This window comes from Lithobates pipiens, unplaced genomic scaffold (assembly GCF_037356315.1).
Source record: "Lithobates pipiens isolate NorthernLeopardFrog02 unplaced genomic scaffold, aLitPip1_a1.2 Scaffold_18, whole genome shotgun sequence".
Taxonomy (NCBI): domain Eukaryota; kingdom Metazoa; phylum Chordata; class Amphibia; order Anura; family Ranidae; genus Lithobates; species Lithobates pipiens.
The window spans coordinates 580,392,604-580,409,189 of record NW_027507758.1 but is presented as its reverse complement, the minus strand read 5'-3'; the positions used below and the strand labels follow the sequence as shown (position 1 = coordinate 580,409,189).

The window sequence follows — 16,586 nt, the reverse complement described above, 5'->3', positions numbered from 1 at the left end:
CGAGTCCAAAGCTCTCAGCGTAAGCATGGCACTGGCACCTTTTGCGCTAATGAAATTTTGTCTCTTGGCCATGGAGGCCTGCTCGTGCTTTGTTTACTAGATTGCTTTTGTCCAACACTGCCTACGTGACTTTGGCTGAAGCCACAGTTGCCACCACAAAAACGTGGCAACGCCTTGGCACGCGTTATGAGGAGGACTCCGGCTTCCCATGTTGCTCACGGCGCTCGGTTCCAAGCTTCAACATCAAACACAAAAGCAAGGTGTCTCCTGGCAAATCAGGAAAGCTGCATTTGGAGAATGCGGGCATCGATCCCGCTACCTCTCGCATGCTAAGCGAGCGCTCTACCATTTGAGCTAATCCCCCTTTGCTTGAGGTTGTTGCTTGTGCTATGGCTGATCCCTGTCCTCTCCTGGGCTATGTGTAAACTATAGGCAGTTTTGCTAAATCCACAACTTGCTCTGGCCGCTAGACACCAGGAGAGCCACTCCCCCAAGACCTTGGACAACTGAGCCCCTTCTGAAGTATGGCCCCATGGGTTTCAATGATGTCATTGGGAGAAGGTGGTTTCAAAAAGCACTCACACCGCCTAATACATTCTCGACAAGAAACACCTTGTGCCTTGAGGCATTCCATGGGGCTGGAAATTGGGGGAGAGAGCTACAAACACCAAGAGCCCATAATTGCATTGGCCGGGAATCGAACCCGGGCCTCCCGCGTGGCAGGCGAGAATTCTACCACTGAACCACCAATGCTCCACGCCGGGCCAGGCGCCACCACCCTCGCTCAGCTGGCCTAGGAGAGTCCAGCTCTCGCCCACGCTTGACTTGGGATTCGCTTGTCGAAATCCATGAGGATGGCCAGCAACAAGAGCAGAGTGGCGCAGCGGAAGCGTGCTGGGCCCATAACCCAGAGGTCGATGGATCGAAACCATCCTCTGCTACGTTGCCTTTTCCTATGCCAATCGATATTTGCTTGCGGGCCCAAAGGCCTTTCTTTCGCACACAAAGAGAAGTTGAACCTGATTCAGGTGATTCAACGAGTCCAAAGCTCTCAGCGTAAGCATGGCACTGGCACCTTTCCCCCTAATGGAATATTGTCTCTTGGCCATGGAAGCCTGGTCGTGCTTTCTTTAATTGATTGCTTTTGTCCAATACTGCCTACGTGACTTTGGCTGAAGCCACAGATGCCACCACAAAAACGTGGCAATGCCTTGGCACATGTTATGAGGAGCACTCCGGCTTCCCATGTTGCTCACGGCGCTCGGTTCCAAGCTTCAACATCAAACACAAAAGCAAGGTGCCTCCCGTGAAACCAGGAAAGCTGCGTTTGGAGAATGCGGGCATCGATCCCGCTACCTCTCGCATGCAAAGCGAGCGCTCTGCCACTTGAGCTAATCCCCCTTTGCTCGAGTGTGTTGCTTGCGCTATGGCTGATCCCTGTCCTCTCCTGGGCTATGTGTAAAATATAGTCAGTTTTGCGAAATCCACAACCTGCTCTGGCCGCTAGACACCAGGAGAGCCACCCGCTTTCCTAGCGTAGAAGGTTTGCACCCCCCTTTTTTTTCCCTCCTACGACCTTTGACAACTGAGCCCCTTCAGAGGTATGGCCCCATGGGTTTCAATGATGTAATTGGGAGAAGGCTGGTTTCAAAAAGCACTCACACCGCCTAGTACATTCTCGACAAGAAACACCTTGTGCCTTGATGCACTCCATGGGGCTGGAAATTGGGGGAGAGCGCTGCAAACACAAAGAGCCCATAATTGCATTGGCCGGGAATCGAACCCGGGCCTCCCGCGTGGCAGGCGAGAATTCTACCACTGAACCACCAATGCTCCACGCCGGGCCACTTGCCACCACCCTCGCTCAGCTGGTCTAGGAGAGTCCAGCTCTCGCCCACGCTTGACTTGGGATTCGCTGGTCGAAAATCAATGGAAACGCCTAGTCGTCTACATTGTGACTTTGCCACATGGACCCACTCCCCGTGGGAATCGCTGGCAAACTACATCCACATGTGGTTGTTGAGGTTGGTCAGCGACAAGAGCAGAGTGGCGCAGCGGAAGCGTGCTGGGCCCATAACCCAGAGGTCGATGGATCGAAACCATCCTCTGCTACGTTGCCCTTTCCTATGCCAATCGATATTTGCTTGCGTGCGGGCCCAAAGGCCTTTCTTTCGCACACAAAGAGAAGTTGAACCTGATTCAGGTGATTCAACGAGTCCAAAGCTCTCAGCGTAAGCATGGCACTGGCACCTTTTGCGCTAATGAAATATTGTCTCTTGGCCATGGAGGCCTGCTCGTGCTTTGTTTACTAGATTGCTTTTGTCCAACACTGCCTACGTGACTTTGGCTGAAGCCACAGTTGCCACCACAAAAACGTGGCAACGCCTTGGCACGCGTTATGAGGAGGACTCTGGCTTCCCATGTTGCTCACGGCGCTCGGTTCCAAGCTTCAACATCAAACACAAAAGCAAGGTGTCTCCTGGCAAATCAGGAAAGCTGCATTTGGAGAATGCGGGCATCGATCCCGCTACCTCTCGCATGCTAAGCGAGCGCTCTACCATTTGAGCTAATCCCCCTTTGCTTGAGGTTGTTGCTTGAGGTTGTTGCTTGTGCTATGGCTGATCCCTGTCCTCTCCTGGGCTATGTGTAAACTATAGGCAGTTTTGCTAAATCCACAACTTGCTCTGGCCGCTAGACACCAGGAGAGCCACTCCCCCAAGACCTTGGACAACTGAGCCCCTTCTGAAGTATGGCCCCATGGGTTTCAATGATGTCATTGGGAGAAGGTGGTTTCAAAAAGCACTCACACCGCCTAATACATTCTCGACAAGAAACACCTTGTGCCTTGAGGCATTCCATGGGGCTGGAAATTGGGGGAGAGAGCTACAAACACCAAGAGCCCATAATTGCATTGGCCGGGAATCGAACCCGGGCCTCCCGCGTGGCAGGCGAGAATTCTACCACTGAACCACCAATGCTCCACGCCGGGCCAGGCGCCACCACCCTCGCTCAGCTGGCCTAGGAGAGTCCAGCTCTCGCCCACGCTTGACTTGGGATTCGCTTGTCGAAATCCATGAGGATGGTCAGCGACAAGAGCAGAGTGGCGCAGCGGAAGCGTGCTGGGCCCATAACCCAGAGGTCGATGGATCGAAACCATCCTCTGCTACGTTGCCTTTTCCTATGCCAATCGATATTTGCTTGCGGGCCCAAAGGCCTTTCTTTCGCACACAAAGAGAAGTTGAACCTGATTCAGGTGATTCAACGAGTCCAAAGCTCTCAGCGTAAGCATGGCACTGGCACCTTTCCCCCTAATGGAATATTGTCTCTTGGCCATGGAAGCCTGGTCGTGCTTTCTTTAATTGATTGCTTTTGTCCAATACTGCCTACGTGACTTTGGCTGAAGCCACAGATGCCACCACAAAAACGTGGCAATGCCTTGGCACATGTTATGAGGAGCACTCCGGCTTCCCATGTTGCTCACGGCGCTCGGTTCCAAGCTTCAACATCAAACACAAAAGCAAGGTGCCTCCCGTGAAACCAGGAAAGCTGCGTTTGGAGAATGCGGGCATCGATCCCGCTACCTCTCGCATGCAAAGCGAGCGCTCTGCCACTTGAGCTAATCCCCCTTTGCTCGAGTGTGTTGCTTGCGCTATGGCTGATCCCTGTCCTCTCCTGGGCTATGTGTAAAATATAGTCAGTTTTGCGAAATCCACAACCTGCTCTGGCCGCTAGACACCAGGAGAGCCACCCGCTTTCCTAGCGTAGAAGGTTTGCACCCCCCTTTTTTTTCCCTCCTACGACCTTTGACAACTGAGCCCCTTCAGAGGTATGGCCCCATGGGTTTCAATGATGTAATTGGGAGAAGGCTGGTTTCAAAAAGCACTCACACCGCCTAGTACATTCTCGACAAGAAACACCTTGTGCCTTGATGCACTCCACGGGGCTGGAAATTGGGGGAGAGCGCTGCAAACACAAAGAGCCCATAATTGCATTGGCCGGGAATCGAACCCGGGCCTCCCGCGTGGCAGGCGAGAATTCTACCACTGAACCACCAATGCTCCACGCCGGGCCACTTGCCACCACCCTCGCTCAGCTGGTCTAGGAGAGTCCAGCTCTCGCCCACGCTTGACTTGGGATTCGCTGGTCGAAAATCAATGGAAACGCCTAGTCGTCTACATTGTGACTTTGCCACATGGACCCACTCCCCGTGGGAATCGCTGGCAAACTACATCCACATGTGGTTGTTGAGGTTGGTCAGCGACAAGAGCAGAGTGGCGCAGCGGAAGCGTGCTGGGCCCATAACCCAGAGGTCGATGGATCGAAACCATCCTCTGCTACGTTGCCTTTTTCTATGCCAATCGATATTTGCTTGCGTGCGGGCCCAAAGGCCTTTCTTTCGCACACAAAGAGAAGTTGAACCTGATTCAGGTGATTCAACGAGTCCAAAGCTCTCAGCGTAAGCATGGCACTGGCACCTTTTGCGCTAATGAAATTTTGTCTCTTGGCCATGGAGGCCTGCTCGTGCTTTGTTTACTAGATTGCTTTTGTCCAACACTGCCTACGTGACTTTGGCTGAAGCCACAGTTGCCACCACAAAAACGTGGCAACGCCTTGGCACGCGTTATGAGGAGGACTCCGGCTTCCCATGTTGCTCACGGCGCTCGGTTCCAAGCTTCAACATCAAACACAAAAGCAAGGTGTCTCCTGGCAAATCAGGAAAGCTGCATTTGGAGAATGCGGGCATCGATCCCGCTACCTCTCGCATGCTAAGCGAGCGCTCTACCATTTGAGCTAATCCCCCTTTGCTTGAGGTTGTTGCTTGTGCTATGGCTGATCCCTGTCCTCTCCTGGGCTATGTGTAAACTATAGGCAGTTTTGCTAAATCCACAACTTGCTCTGGCCGCTAGACACCAGGAGAGCCACTCCCCCAAGACCTTGGACAACTGAGCCCCTTCTGAAGTATGGCCCCATGGGTTTCAATGATGTCATTGGGAGAAGGTGGTTTCAAAAAGCACTCACACCGCCTAATACATTCTCGACAAGAAACACCTTGTGCCTTGAGGCATTCCATGGGGCTGGAAATTGGGGGAGAGAGCTACAAACACCAAGAGCCCATAATTGCATTGGCCGGGAATCGAACCCGGGCCTCCCGCGTGGCAGGCGAGAATTCTACCACTGAACCACCAATGCTCCACGCCGGGCCAGGCGCCACCACCCTCGCTCAGCTGGCCTAGGAGAGTCCAGCTCTCGCCCACGCTTGACTTGGGATTCGCTTGTCGAAATCCATGAGGATGGCCAGCGACAAGAGCAGAGTGGCGCAGCGGAAGCGTGCTGGGCCCATAACCCAGAGGTCGATGGATCGAAACCATCCTCTGCTACGTTGCCTTTTCCTATGCCAATCGATATTTGCTTGCGGGCCCAAAGGCCTTTCTTTCGCACACAAAGAGAAGTTGAACCTGATTCAGGTGATTCAACGAGTCCAAAGCTCTCAGCGTAAGCATGGCACTGGCACCTTTCCCCCTAATGGAATATTGTCTCTTGGCCATGGAAGCCTGGTCGTGCTTTCTTTAATTGATTGCTTTTGTCCAATACTGCCTACGTGACTTTGGCTGAAGCCACAGATGCCACCACAAAAACGTGGCAATGCCTTGGCACATGTTATGAGGAGCACTCCGGCTTCCCATGTTGCTCACGGCGCTCGGTTCCAAGCTTCAACATCAAACACAAAAGCAAGGTGCCTCCCGTGAAACCAGGAAAGCTGCGTTTGGAGAATGCGGGCATCGATCCCGCTACCTCTCGCATGCAAAGCGAGCGCTCTGCCACTTGAGCTAATCCCCCTTTGCTTGAGTGTGTTGCTTGCGCTATGGCTGATCCCTGTCCTCTCCTGGGCTATGTGTAAAATATAGTCAGTTTTGCGAAATCCACAACCTGCTCTGGCCGCTAGACACCAGGAGAGCCACCCGCTTTCCTAGCGTAGAAGGTTTGCACCCCCCTTTTTTTTCCCTCCTACGACCTTTGACAACTGAGCCCCTTCAGAGGTATGGCCCCATGGGTTTCAATGATGTAATTGGGAGAAGGCTGGTTTCAAAAAGCACTCACACCGCCTAGTACATTCTCGACAAGAAACACCTTGTGCCTTGATGCACTCCACGGGGCTGGAAATTGGGGGAGAGCGCTGCAAACACAAAGAGCCCATAATTGCATTGGCCGGGAATCGAACCCGGGCCTCCCGCGTGGCAGGTGAGAATTCTACCACTGAACCACCAATGCTCCACGCCGGGCCACTTGCCACCACCCTCGCTCAGCTGGTCTAGGAGAGTCCAGCTCTCGCCCACGCTTGACTTGGGATTCGCTGGTCGAAAATCAATGGAAACGCCTAGTCGTCTACATTGTGACTTTGCCACATGGACCCACTCCCCGTGGGAATCGCTGGCAAACTACATCCACATGTGGTTGTTGAGGTTGGTCAGCGACAAGAGCAGAGTGGCGCAGCGGAAGCGTGCTGGGCCCATAACCCAGAGGTCGATGGATCGAAACCATCCTCTGCTACGTTGCCCTTTCCTATGCCAATCGATATTTGCTTGCGTGCGGGCCCAAAGGCCTTTCTTTCGCACACAAAGAGAAGTTGAACCTGATTCAGGTGATTCAACGAGTCCAAAGCTCTCAGCGTAAGCATGGCACTGGCACCTTTTGCGCTAATGAAATATTGTCTCTTGGCCATGGAGGCCTGCTCGTGCTTTGTTTACTAGATTGCTTTTGTCCAACACTGCCTACGTGACTTTGGCTGAAGCCACAGTTGCCACCACAAAAACGTGGCAACGCCTTGGCACGCGTTATGAGGAGGACTCCGGCTTCCCATGTTGCTCACGGCGCTCGGTTCCAAGCTTCAACATCAAACACAAAAGCAAGGTGTCTCCTGGCAAATCAGGAAAGCTGCATTTGGAGAATGCGGGCATCGATCCCACTACCTCTCGCATGCTAAGCGAGCGCTCTACCATTTGAGCTAATCCCCCTTTGCTTGAGGTTGTTGCTTGTGCTATGGCTGATCCCTGTCCTCTCCTGGGCTATGTGTAAACTATAGGCAGTTTTGCTAAATCCACAACTTGCTCTGGCCGCTAGACACCAGGAGAGCCACTCCCCCAAGACCTTGGACAACTGAGCCCCTTCTGAAGTATGGCCCCATGGGTTTCAATGATGTCATTGGGAGAAGGTGGTTTCAAAAAGCACTCACACCGCCTAATACATTCTCGACAAGAAACACCTTGTGCCTTGAGGCATTCCATGGGGCTGGAAATTGGGGGAGAGAGCTACAAACACCAAGAGCCCATAATTGCATTGGCCGGGAATCGAACCCGGGCCTCCCGCGTGGCAGGCGAGAATTCTACCACTGAACCACCAATGCTCCACGCCGGGCCAGGCGCCACCACCCTCGCTCAGCTGGCCTAGGAGAGTCCAGCTCTCGCCCACGCTTGACTTGGGATTCGCTTGTCGAAATCCATGAGGATGGTCAGCGACAAGAGCAGAGTGGCGCAGCGGAAGCGTGCTGGGCCCATAACCCAGAGGTCGATGGATCGAAACCATCCTCTGCTACGTTGCCTTTTCCTATGCCAATCGATATTTGCTTGCGGGCCCAAAGGCCTTTCTTTCGCACACAAAGAGAAGTTGAACCTGATTCAGGTGATTCAACGAGTCCAAAGCTCTCAGCGTAAGCATGGCACTGGCACCTTTCCCCCTAATGGAATATTGTCTCTTGGCCATGGAAGCCTGGTCGTGCTTTCTTTAATTGATTGCTTTTGTCCAATACTGCCTACGTGACTTTGGCTGAAGCCACAGATGCCACCACAAAAACGTGGCAATGCCTTGGCACATGTTATGAGGAGCACTCCGGCTTCCCATGTTGCTCACGGCGCTCGGTTCCAAGCTTCAACATCAAACACAAAAGCAAGGTGCCTCCCGTGAAACCAGGAAAGCTGCGTTTGGAGAATGCGGGCATCGATCCCGCTACCTCTCGCATGCAAAGCGAGCGCTCTGCCACTTGAGCTAATCCCCCTTTGCTCGAGTGTGTTGCTTGCGCTATGGCTGATCCCTGTCCTCTCCTGGGCTATGTGTAAAATATAGTCAGTTTTGCGAAATCCACAACCTGCTCTGGCCGCTAGACACCAGGAGAGCCACCCGCTTTCCTAGCGTAGAAGGTTTGCACCCCCCTTTTTTTTCCCTCCTACGACCTTTGACAACTGAGCCCCTTCAGAGGTATGGCCCCATGGGTTTCAATGATGTAATTGGGAGAAGGCTGGTTTCAAAAAGCACTCACACCGCCTAGTACATTCTCGACAAGAAACACCTTGTGCCTTGATGCACTCCACGGGGCTGGAAATTGGGGGAGAGCGCTGCAAACACAAAGAGCCCATAATTGCATTGGCCGGGAATCGAACCCGGGCCTCCCGCGTGGCAGGCGAGAATTCTACCACTGAACCACCAATGCTCCACGCCGGGCCACTTGCCACCACCCTCGCTCAGCTGGTCTAGGAGAGTCCAGCTCTCGCCCACGCTTGACTTGGGATTCGCTGGTCGAAAATCAATGGAAACGCCTAGTCGTCTACATTGTGACTTTGCCACATGGACCCACTCCCCGTGGGAATCGCTGGCAAACTACATCCACATGTGGTTGTTGAGGTTGGTCAGCGACAAGAGCAGAGTGGCGCAGCGGAAGCGTGCTGGGCCCATAACCCAGAGGTCGATGGATCGAAACCATCCTCTGCTACGTTGCCTTTTTCTATGCCAATCGATATTTGCTTGCGTGCGGGCCCAAAGGCCTTTCTTTCGCACACAAAGAGAAGTTGAACCTGATTCAGGTGATTCAACGAGTCCAAAGCTCTCAGCGTAAGCATGGCACTGGCACCTTTTGCGCTAATGAAATATTGTCTCTTGGCCATGGAGGCCTGCTCGTGCTTTGTTTACTAGATTGCTTTTGTCCAACACTGCCTACGTGACTTTGGCTGAAGCCACAGTTGCCACCACAAAAACGTGGCAACGCCTTGGCACGCGTTATGAGGAGGACTCCGGCTTCCCATGTTGCTCACGGCGCTCGGTTCCAAGCTTCAACATCAAACACAAAAGCAAGGTGTCTCCTGGCAAATCAGGAAAGCTGCATTTGGAGAATGCGGGCATCGATCCCGCTACCTCTCGCATGCTAAGCGAGCGCTCTACCATTTGAGCTAATCCCCCTTTGCTTGAGGTTGTTGCTTGTGCTATGGCTGATCCCTGTCCTCTCCTGGGCTATGTGTAAACTATAGGCAGTTTTGCTAAATCCACAACTTGCTCTGGCCGCTAGACACCAGGAGAGCCACTCCCCCAAGACCTTGGACAACTGAGCCCCTTCTGAAGTATGGCCCCATGGGTTTCAATGATGTCATTGGGAGAAGGTGGTTTCAAAAAGCACTCACACCGCCTAATACATTCTCGACAAGAAACACCTTGTGCCTTGAGGCATTCCATGGGGCTGGAAATTGGGGGAGAGAGCTACAAACACCAAGAGCCCATAATTGCATTGGCCGGGAATCGAACCCGGGCCTCCCGCGTGGCAGGCGAGAATTCTACCACTGAACCACCAATGCTCCACGCCGGGCCAGGCGCCACCACCCTCGCTCAGCTGGCCTAGGAGAGTCCAGCTCTCGCCCACGCTTGACTTGGGATTCGCTTGTCGAAATCCATGAGGATGGCCAGCGACAAGAGCAGAGTGGCGCAGCGGAAGCGTGCTGGGCCCATAACCCAGAGGTCGATGGATCGAAACCATCCTCTGCTACGTTGCCTTTTCCTATGCCAATCGATATTTGCTTGCGGGCCCAAAGGCCTTTCTTTCGCACACAAAGAGAAGTTGAACCTGATTCAGGTGATTCAACGAGTCCAAAGCTCTCAGCGTAAGCATGGCACTGGCACCTTTCCCCCTAATGGAATATTGTCTCTTGGCCATGGAAGCCTGGTCGTGCTTTCTTTAATTGATTGCTTTTGTCCAATACTGCCTACGTGACTTTGGCTGAAGCCACAGATGCCACCACAAAAACGTGGCAATGCCTTGGCACATGTTATGAGGAGCACTCCGGCTTCCCATGTTGCTCACGGCGCTCGGTTCCAAGCTTCAACATCAAACACAAAAGCAAGGTGCCTCCCGTGAAACCAGGAAAGCTGCGTTTGGAGAATGCGGGCATCGATCCCGCTACCTCTCGCATGCAAAGCGAGCGCTCTGCCACTTGAGCTAATCCCCCTTTGCTCGAGTGTGTTGCTTGCGCTATGGCTGATCCCTGTCCTCTCCTGGGCTATGTGTAAAATATAGTCAGTTTTGCGAAATCCACAACCTGCTCTGGCCGCTAGACACCAGGAGAGCCACCCGCTTTCCTAGCGTAGAAGGTTTGCACCCCCCTTTTTTTTCCCTCCTACGACCTTTGACAACTGAGCCCCTTCAGAGGTATGGCCCCATGGGTTTCAATGATGTATTTGGGAGAAGGCTGGTTTCAAAAAGCACTCACACCGCCTAGTACATTCTCGACAAGAAACACCTTGTGCCTTGATGCACTCCACGGGGCTGGAAATTGGGGGAGAGCGCTGCAAACACAAAGAGCCCATAATTGCATTGGCCGGGAATCGAACCCGGGCCTCCCGCGTGGCAGGCGAGAATTCTACCACTGAACCACCAATGCTCCACGCCGGGCCACTTGCCACCACCCTCGCTCAGCTGGTCTAGGAGAGTCCAGCTCTCGCCCACGCTTGACTTGGGATTCGCTGGTCGAAAATCAATGGAAACGCCTAGTCGTCTACATTGTGACTTTGCCACATGGACCCACTCCCCGTGGGAATCGCTGGCAAACTACATCCACATGTGGTTGTTGAGGTTGGTCAGCGACAAGAGCAGAGTGGCGCAGCGGAAGCGTGCTGGGCCCATAACCCAGAGGTCGATGGATCGAAACCATCCTCTGCTACGTTGCCCTTTCCTATGCCAATCGATATTTGCTTGCGTGCGGGCCCAAAGGCCTTTCTTTCGCACACAAAGAGAAGTTGAACCTGATTCAGGTGATTCAACGAGTCCAAAGCTCTCAGCGTAAGCATGGCACTGGCACCTTTTGCGCTAATGAAATATTGTCTCTTGGCCATGGAGGCCTGCTCGTGCTTTGTTTACTAGATTGCTTTTGTCCAACACTGCCTACGTGACTTTGGCTGAAGCCACAGTTGCCACCACAAAAACGTGGCAACGCCTTGGCACGCGTTATGAGGAGGACTCCGGCTTCCCATGTTGCTCACGGCGCTCGGTTCCAAGCTTCAACATCAAACACAAAAGCAAGGTGTCTCCTGGCAAATCAGGAAAGCTGCATTTGGAGAATGCGGGCATCGATCCCGCTACCTCTCGCATGCTAAGCGAGCGCTCTACCATTTGAGCTAATCCCCCTTTGCTTGAGGTTGTTGCTTGAGGTTGTTGCTTGTGCTATGGCTGATCCCTGTCCTCTCCTGGGCTATGTGTAAACTATAGGCAGTTTTGCTAAATCCACAACTTGCTCTGGCCGCTAGACACCAGGAGAGCCACTCCCCCAAGACCTTGGACAACTGAGCCCCTTCTGAAGTATGGCCCCATGGGTTTCAATGATGTCATTGGGAGAAGGTGGTTTCAAAAAGCACTCACACCGCCTAATACATTCTCGACAAGAAACACCTTGTGCCTTGAGGCATTCCATGGGGCTGGAAATTGGGGGAGAGAGCTACAAACACCAAGAGCCCATAATTGCATTGGCCGGGAATCGAACCCGGGCCTCCCGCGTGGCAGGCGAGAATTCTACCACTGAACCACCAATGCTCCACGCCGGGCCAGGCGCCACCACCCTCGCTCAGCTGGCCTAGGAGAGTCCAGCTCTCGCCCACGCTTGACTTGGGATTCGCTTGTCGAAATCCATGAGGATGGCCAGCGACAAGAGCAGAGTGGCGCAGCGGAAGCGTGCTGGGCCCATAACCCAGAGGTCGATGGATCGAAACCATCCTCTGCTACGTTGCCTTTTCCTATGCCAATCGATATTTGCTTGCGGGCCCAAAGGCCTTTCTTTCGCACACAAAGAGAAGTTGAACCTGATTCAGGTGATTCAACGAGTCCAAAGCTCTCAGCGTAAGCATGGCACTGGCACCTTTCCCCCTAATGGAATATTGTCTCTTGGCCATGGAAGCCTGGTCGTGCTTTCTTTAATTGATTGCTTTTGTCCAATACTGCCTACGTGACTTTGGCTGAAGCCACAGATGCCACCACAAAAACGTGGCAATGCCTTGGCACATGTTATGAGGAGCACTCCGGCTTCCCATGTTGCTCACGGCGCTCGGTTCCAAGCTTCAACATCAAACACAAAAGCAAGGTGCCTCCCGTGAAACCAGGAAAGCTGCGTTTGGAGAATGCGGGCATCGATCCCGCTACCTCTCGCATGCAAAGCGAGCGCTCTGCCACTTGAGCTAATCCCCCTTTGCTCGAGTGTGTTGCTTGCGCTATGGCTGATCCCTGTCCTCTCCTGGGCTATGTGTAAAATATAGTCAGTTTTGCGAAATCCACAACCTGCTCTGGCCGCTAGACACCAGGAGAGCCACCCGCTTTCCTAGCGTAGAAGGTTTGCACCCCCCTTTTTTTTCCCTCCTACGACCTTTGACAACTGAGCCCCTTCAGAGGTATGGCCCCATGGGTTTCAATGATGTAATTGGGAGAAGGCTGGTTTCAAAAAGCACTCACACCGCCTAGTACATTCTCGACAAGAAACACCTTGTGCCTTGATGCACTCCACGGGGCTGGAAATTGGGGGAGAGCGCTGCAAACACAAAGAGCCCATAATTGCATTGGCCGGGAATCGAACCCGGGCCTCCCGCGTGGCAGGCGAGAATTCTACCACTGAACCACCAATGCTCCACGCCGGGCCACTTGCCACCACCCTCGCTCAGCTGGTCTAGGAGAGTCCAGCTCTCGCCCACGCTTGACTTGGGATTCGCTGGTCGAAAATCAATGGAAACGCCTAGTCGTCTACATTGTGACTTTGCCACATGGACCCACTCCCCGTGGGAATCGCTGGCAAACTACATCCACATGTGGTTGTTGAGGTTGGTCAGCGACAAGAGCAGAGTGGCGCAGCGGAAGCGTGCTGGGCCCATAACCCAGAGGTCGATGGATCGAAACCATCCTCTGCTACGTTGCCCTTTCCTATGCCAATCGATATTTGCTTGCGTGCGGGCCCAAAGGCCTTTCTTTCGCACACAAAGAGAAGTTGAACCTGATTCAGGTGATTCAACGAGTCCAAAGCTCTCAGCGTAAGCATGGCACTGGCACCTTTTGCGCTAATGAAATATTGTCTCTTGGCCATGGAGGCCTGCTCGTGCTTTGTTTACTAGATTGCTTTTGTCCAACACTGCCTACGTGACTTTGGCTGAAGCCACAGTTGCCACCACAAAAACGTGGCAACGCCTTGGCACGCGTTATGAGGAGGACTCCGGCTTCCCATGTTGCTCACGGCGCTCGGTTCCAAGCTTCAACATCAAACACAAAAGCAAGGTGTCTCCTGGCAAATCAGGAAAGCTGCATTTGGAGAATGCGGGCATCGATCCCGCTACCTCTCGCATGCTAAGCGAGCGCTCTACCATTTGAGCTAATCCCCCTTTGCTTGAGGTTGTTGCTTGTGCTATGGCTGATCCCTGTCCTCTCCTGGGCTATGTGTAAACTATAGGCAGTTTTGCTAAATCCACAACTTGCTCTGGCCGCTAGACACCAGGAGAGCCACTCCCCCAAGACCTTGGACAACTGAGCCCCTTCTGAAGTATGGCCCCATGGGTTTCAATGATGTCATTGGGAGAAGGTGGTTTCAAAAAGCACTCACACCGCCTAATACATTCTCGACAAGAAACACCTTGTGCCTTGAGGCATTCCATGGGGCTGGAAATTGGGGGAGAGAGCTACAAACACCAAGAGCCCATAATTGCATTGGCCGGGAATCGAACCCGGGCCTCCCGCGTGGCAGGCGAGAATTCTACCACTGAACCACCAATGCTCCACGCCGGGCCAGGCGCCACCACCCTCGCTCAGCTGGCCTAGGAGAGTCCAGCTCTCGCCCACGCTTGACTTGGGATTCGCTTGTCGAAATCCATGAGGATGGTCAGCGACAAGAGCAGAGTGGCGCAGCGGAAGCGTGCTGGGCCCATAACCCAGAGGTCGATGGATCGAAACCATCCTCTGCTACGTTGCCTTTTCCTATGCCAATCGATATTTGCTTGCGGGCCCAAAGGCCTTTCTTTCGCACACAAAGAGAAGTTGAACCTGATTCAGGTGATTCAACGAGTCCAAAGCTCTCAGCGTAAGCATGGCACTGGCACCTTTCCCCCTAATGGAATATTGTCTCTTGGCCATGGAAGCCTGGTCGTGCTTTCTTTAATTGATTGCTTTTGTCCAATACTGCCTACGTGACTTTGGCTGAAGCCACAGATGCCACCACAAAAACGTGGCAATGCCTTGGCACATGTTATGAGGAGCACTCCGGCTTCCCATGTTGCTCACGGCGCTCGGTTCCAAGCTTCAACATCAAACACAAAAGCAAGGTGCCTCCCGTGAAACCAGGAAAGCTGCGTTTGGAGAATGCGGGCATCGATCCCGCTACCTCTCGCATGCAAAGCTAATCCCCCTTTGCTCGAGTGTGTTGCTTGCGCTATGGCTGATCCCTGTCCTCTCCTGGGCTATGTGTAAAATATAGTCAGTTTTGCGAAATCCACAACCTGCTCTGGCCGCTAGACACCAGGAGAGCCACCCGCTTTCCTAGCGTAGAAGGTTTGCACCCCCCTTTTTTTTCCCTCCTACGACCTTTGACAACTGAGCCCCTTCAGAGGTATGGCCCCATGGGTTTCAATGATGTAATTGGGAGAAGGCTGGTTTCAAAAAGCACTCACACCGCCTAGTACATTCTCGACAAGAAACACCTTGTGCCTTGATGCACTCCACGGGGCTGGAAATTGGGGGAGAGCGCTGCAAACACAAAGAGCCCATAATTGCATTGGCCGGGAATCGAACCCGGGCCTCCCGCGTGGCAGGCGAGAATTCTACCACTGAACCACCAATGCTCCACGCCGGGCCACTTGCCACCACCCTCGCTCAGCTGGTCTAGGAGAGTCCAGCTCTCGCCCACGCTTGACTTGGGATTCGCTGGTCGAAAATCAATGGAAACGCCTAGTCGTCTACATTGTGACTTTGCCACATGGACCCACTCCCCGTGGGAATCGCTGGCAAACTACATCCACATGTGGTTGTTGAGGTTGGTCAGCGACAAGAGCAGAGTGGCGCAGCGGAAGCGTGCTGGGCCCATAACCCAGAGGTCGATGGATCGAAACCATCCTCTGCTACGTTGCCCTTTCCTATGCCAATCGATATTTGCTTGCGTGCGGGCCCAAAGGCCTTTCTTTCGCACACAAAGAGAAGTTGAACCTGATTCAGGTGATTCAACGAGTCCAAAGCTCTCAGCGTAAGCATGGCACTGGCACCTTTTGCGCTAATGAAATATTGTCTCTTGGCCATGGAGGCCTGCTCGTGCTTTGTTTACTAGATTGCTTTTGTCCAACACTGCCTACGTGACTTTGGCTGAAGCCACAGTTGCCACCACAAAAACGTGGCAACGCCTTGGCACGCGTTATGAGGAGGACTCCGGCTTCCCATGTTGCTCACGGCGCTCGGTTCCAAGCTTCAACATCAAACACAAAAGCAAGGTGTCTCCTGGCAAATCAGGAAAGCTGCATTTGGAGAATGCGGGCATCGATCCCGCTACCTCTCGCATGCTAAGCGAGCGCTCTACCATTTGAGCTAATCCCCCTTTGCTTGAGGTTGTTGCTTGTGCTATGGCTGATCCCTGTCCTCTCCTGGGCTATGTGTAAACTATAGGCAGTTTTGCTAAATCCACAACTTGCTCTGGCCGCTAGACACCAGGAGAGCCACTCCCCCAAGACCTTGGACAACTGAGCCCCTTCTGAAGTATGGCCCCATGGGTTTCAATGATGTCATTGGGAGAAGGTGGTTTCAAAAAGCACTCACACCGCCTAATACATTCTCGACAAGAAACACCTTGTGCCTTGAGGCATTCCATGGGGCTGGAAATTGGGGGAGAGAGCTACAAACACCAAGAGCCCGTAATTGCATTGGCCGGGAATCGAACCCGGGCCTCCCGCGTGGCAGGCGAGAATTCTACCACTGAACCACCAATGCTCCACGCCGGGTCAGGCGCCACCACCCTCGCTCAGCTGGCCTAGGAGAGTCCAGCTCTCGCCCACGCTTGACTTGGGATTCGCTTGTCGAAATCCATGAGGATGGTCAGTGACAAGAGCAGAGTGGCGCAGCGGAAGCGTGCTGGGCCCATAACCCAGAGGTCGATGGATCGAAACCATCCTCTGCTACGTTGCCTTTTCCTATGCCAATCGATATTTGCTTGCGGGCCCAAAGGCCTTTCTTTCGCACACAAAGAGAAGTTGAACCTGATTCAGGTGATTCAACGAGTCCAAAGCTCTCAGCGTAAGCATGGCACTGGCACCTTTCCCCCTAATGGAATATT

General features: G+C 53.3%; 7 non-coding genes across 7 annotated transcripts; all 7 read right to left on the bottom strand.

Annotated features, from left to right (window-relative positions):
• Positions 1 to 291: 291 nt before the first annotated feature.
• TRNAA-AGC (transfer RNA alanine (anticodon AGC)) lies at positions 292 to 364 on the bottom strand. Its single transcript has one exon. It is a non-coding gene; the product is annotated as a tRNA-Ala (tRNA).
• A 2,139-nt stretch (positions 365 to 2,503) lies between these two features.
• On the bottom strand, positions 2,504 to 2,576 carry TRNAA-AGC (transfer RNA alanine (anticodon AGC)). Its single transcript has one exon. It is a non-coding gene; the product is annotated as a tRNA-Ala (tRNA).
• Positions 2,577 to 4,728: 2,152 nt separating this feature from the next.
• On the bottom strand, positions 4,729 to 4,801 carry TRNAA-AGC (transfer RNA alanine (anticodon AGC)). Its single transcript has one exon. It is a non-coding gene; the product is annotated as a tRNA-Ala (tRNA).
• Positions 4,802 to 9,152: 4,351 nt separating this feature from the next.
• TRNAA-AGC (transfer RNA alanine (anticodon AGC)) lies at positions 9,153 to 9,225 on the bottom strand. Its single transcript has one exon. It is a non-coding gene; the product is annotated as a tRNA-Ala (tRNA).
• Positions 9,226 to 11,364: 2,139 nt separating this feature from the next.
• Positions 11,365 to 11,437, bottom strand: TRNAA-AGC (transfer RNA alanine (anticodon AGC)). The gene has a single exon. It is a non-coding gene; the product is annotated as a tRNA-Ala (tRNA).
• Positions 11,438 to 13,589: 2,152 nt separating this feature from the next.
• On the bottom strand, positions 13,590 to 13,662 carry TRNAA-AGC (transfer RNA alanine (anticodon AGC)). Its single transcript has one exon. It is a non-coding gene; the product is annotated as a tRNA-Ala (tRNA).
• A 2,119-nt stretch (positions 13,663 to 15,781) lies between these two features.
• On the bottom strand, positions 15,782 to 15,854 carry TRNAA-AGC (transfer RNA alanine (anticodon AGC)). Its single transcript has one exon. It is a non-coding gene; the product is annotated as a tRNA-Ala (tRNA).
• Between the last annotated feature and the right edge of the window lie 732 nt (positions 15,855 to 16,586).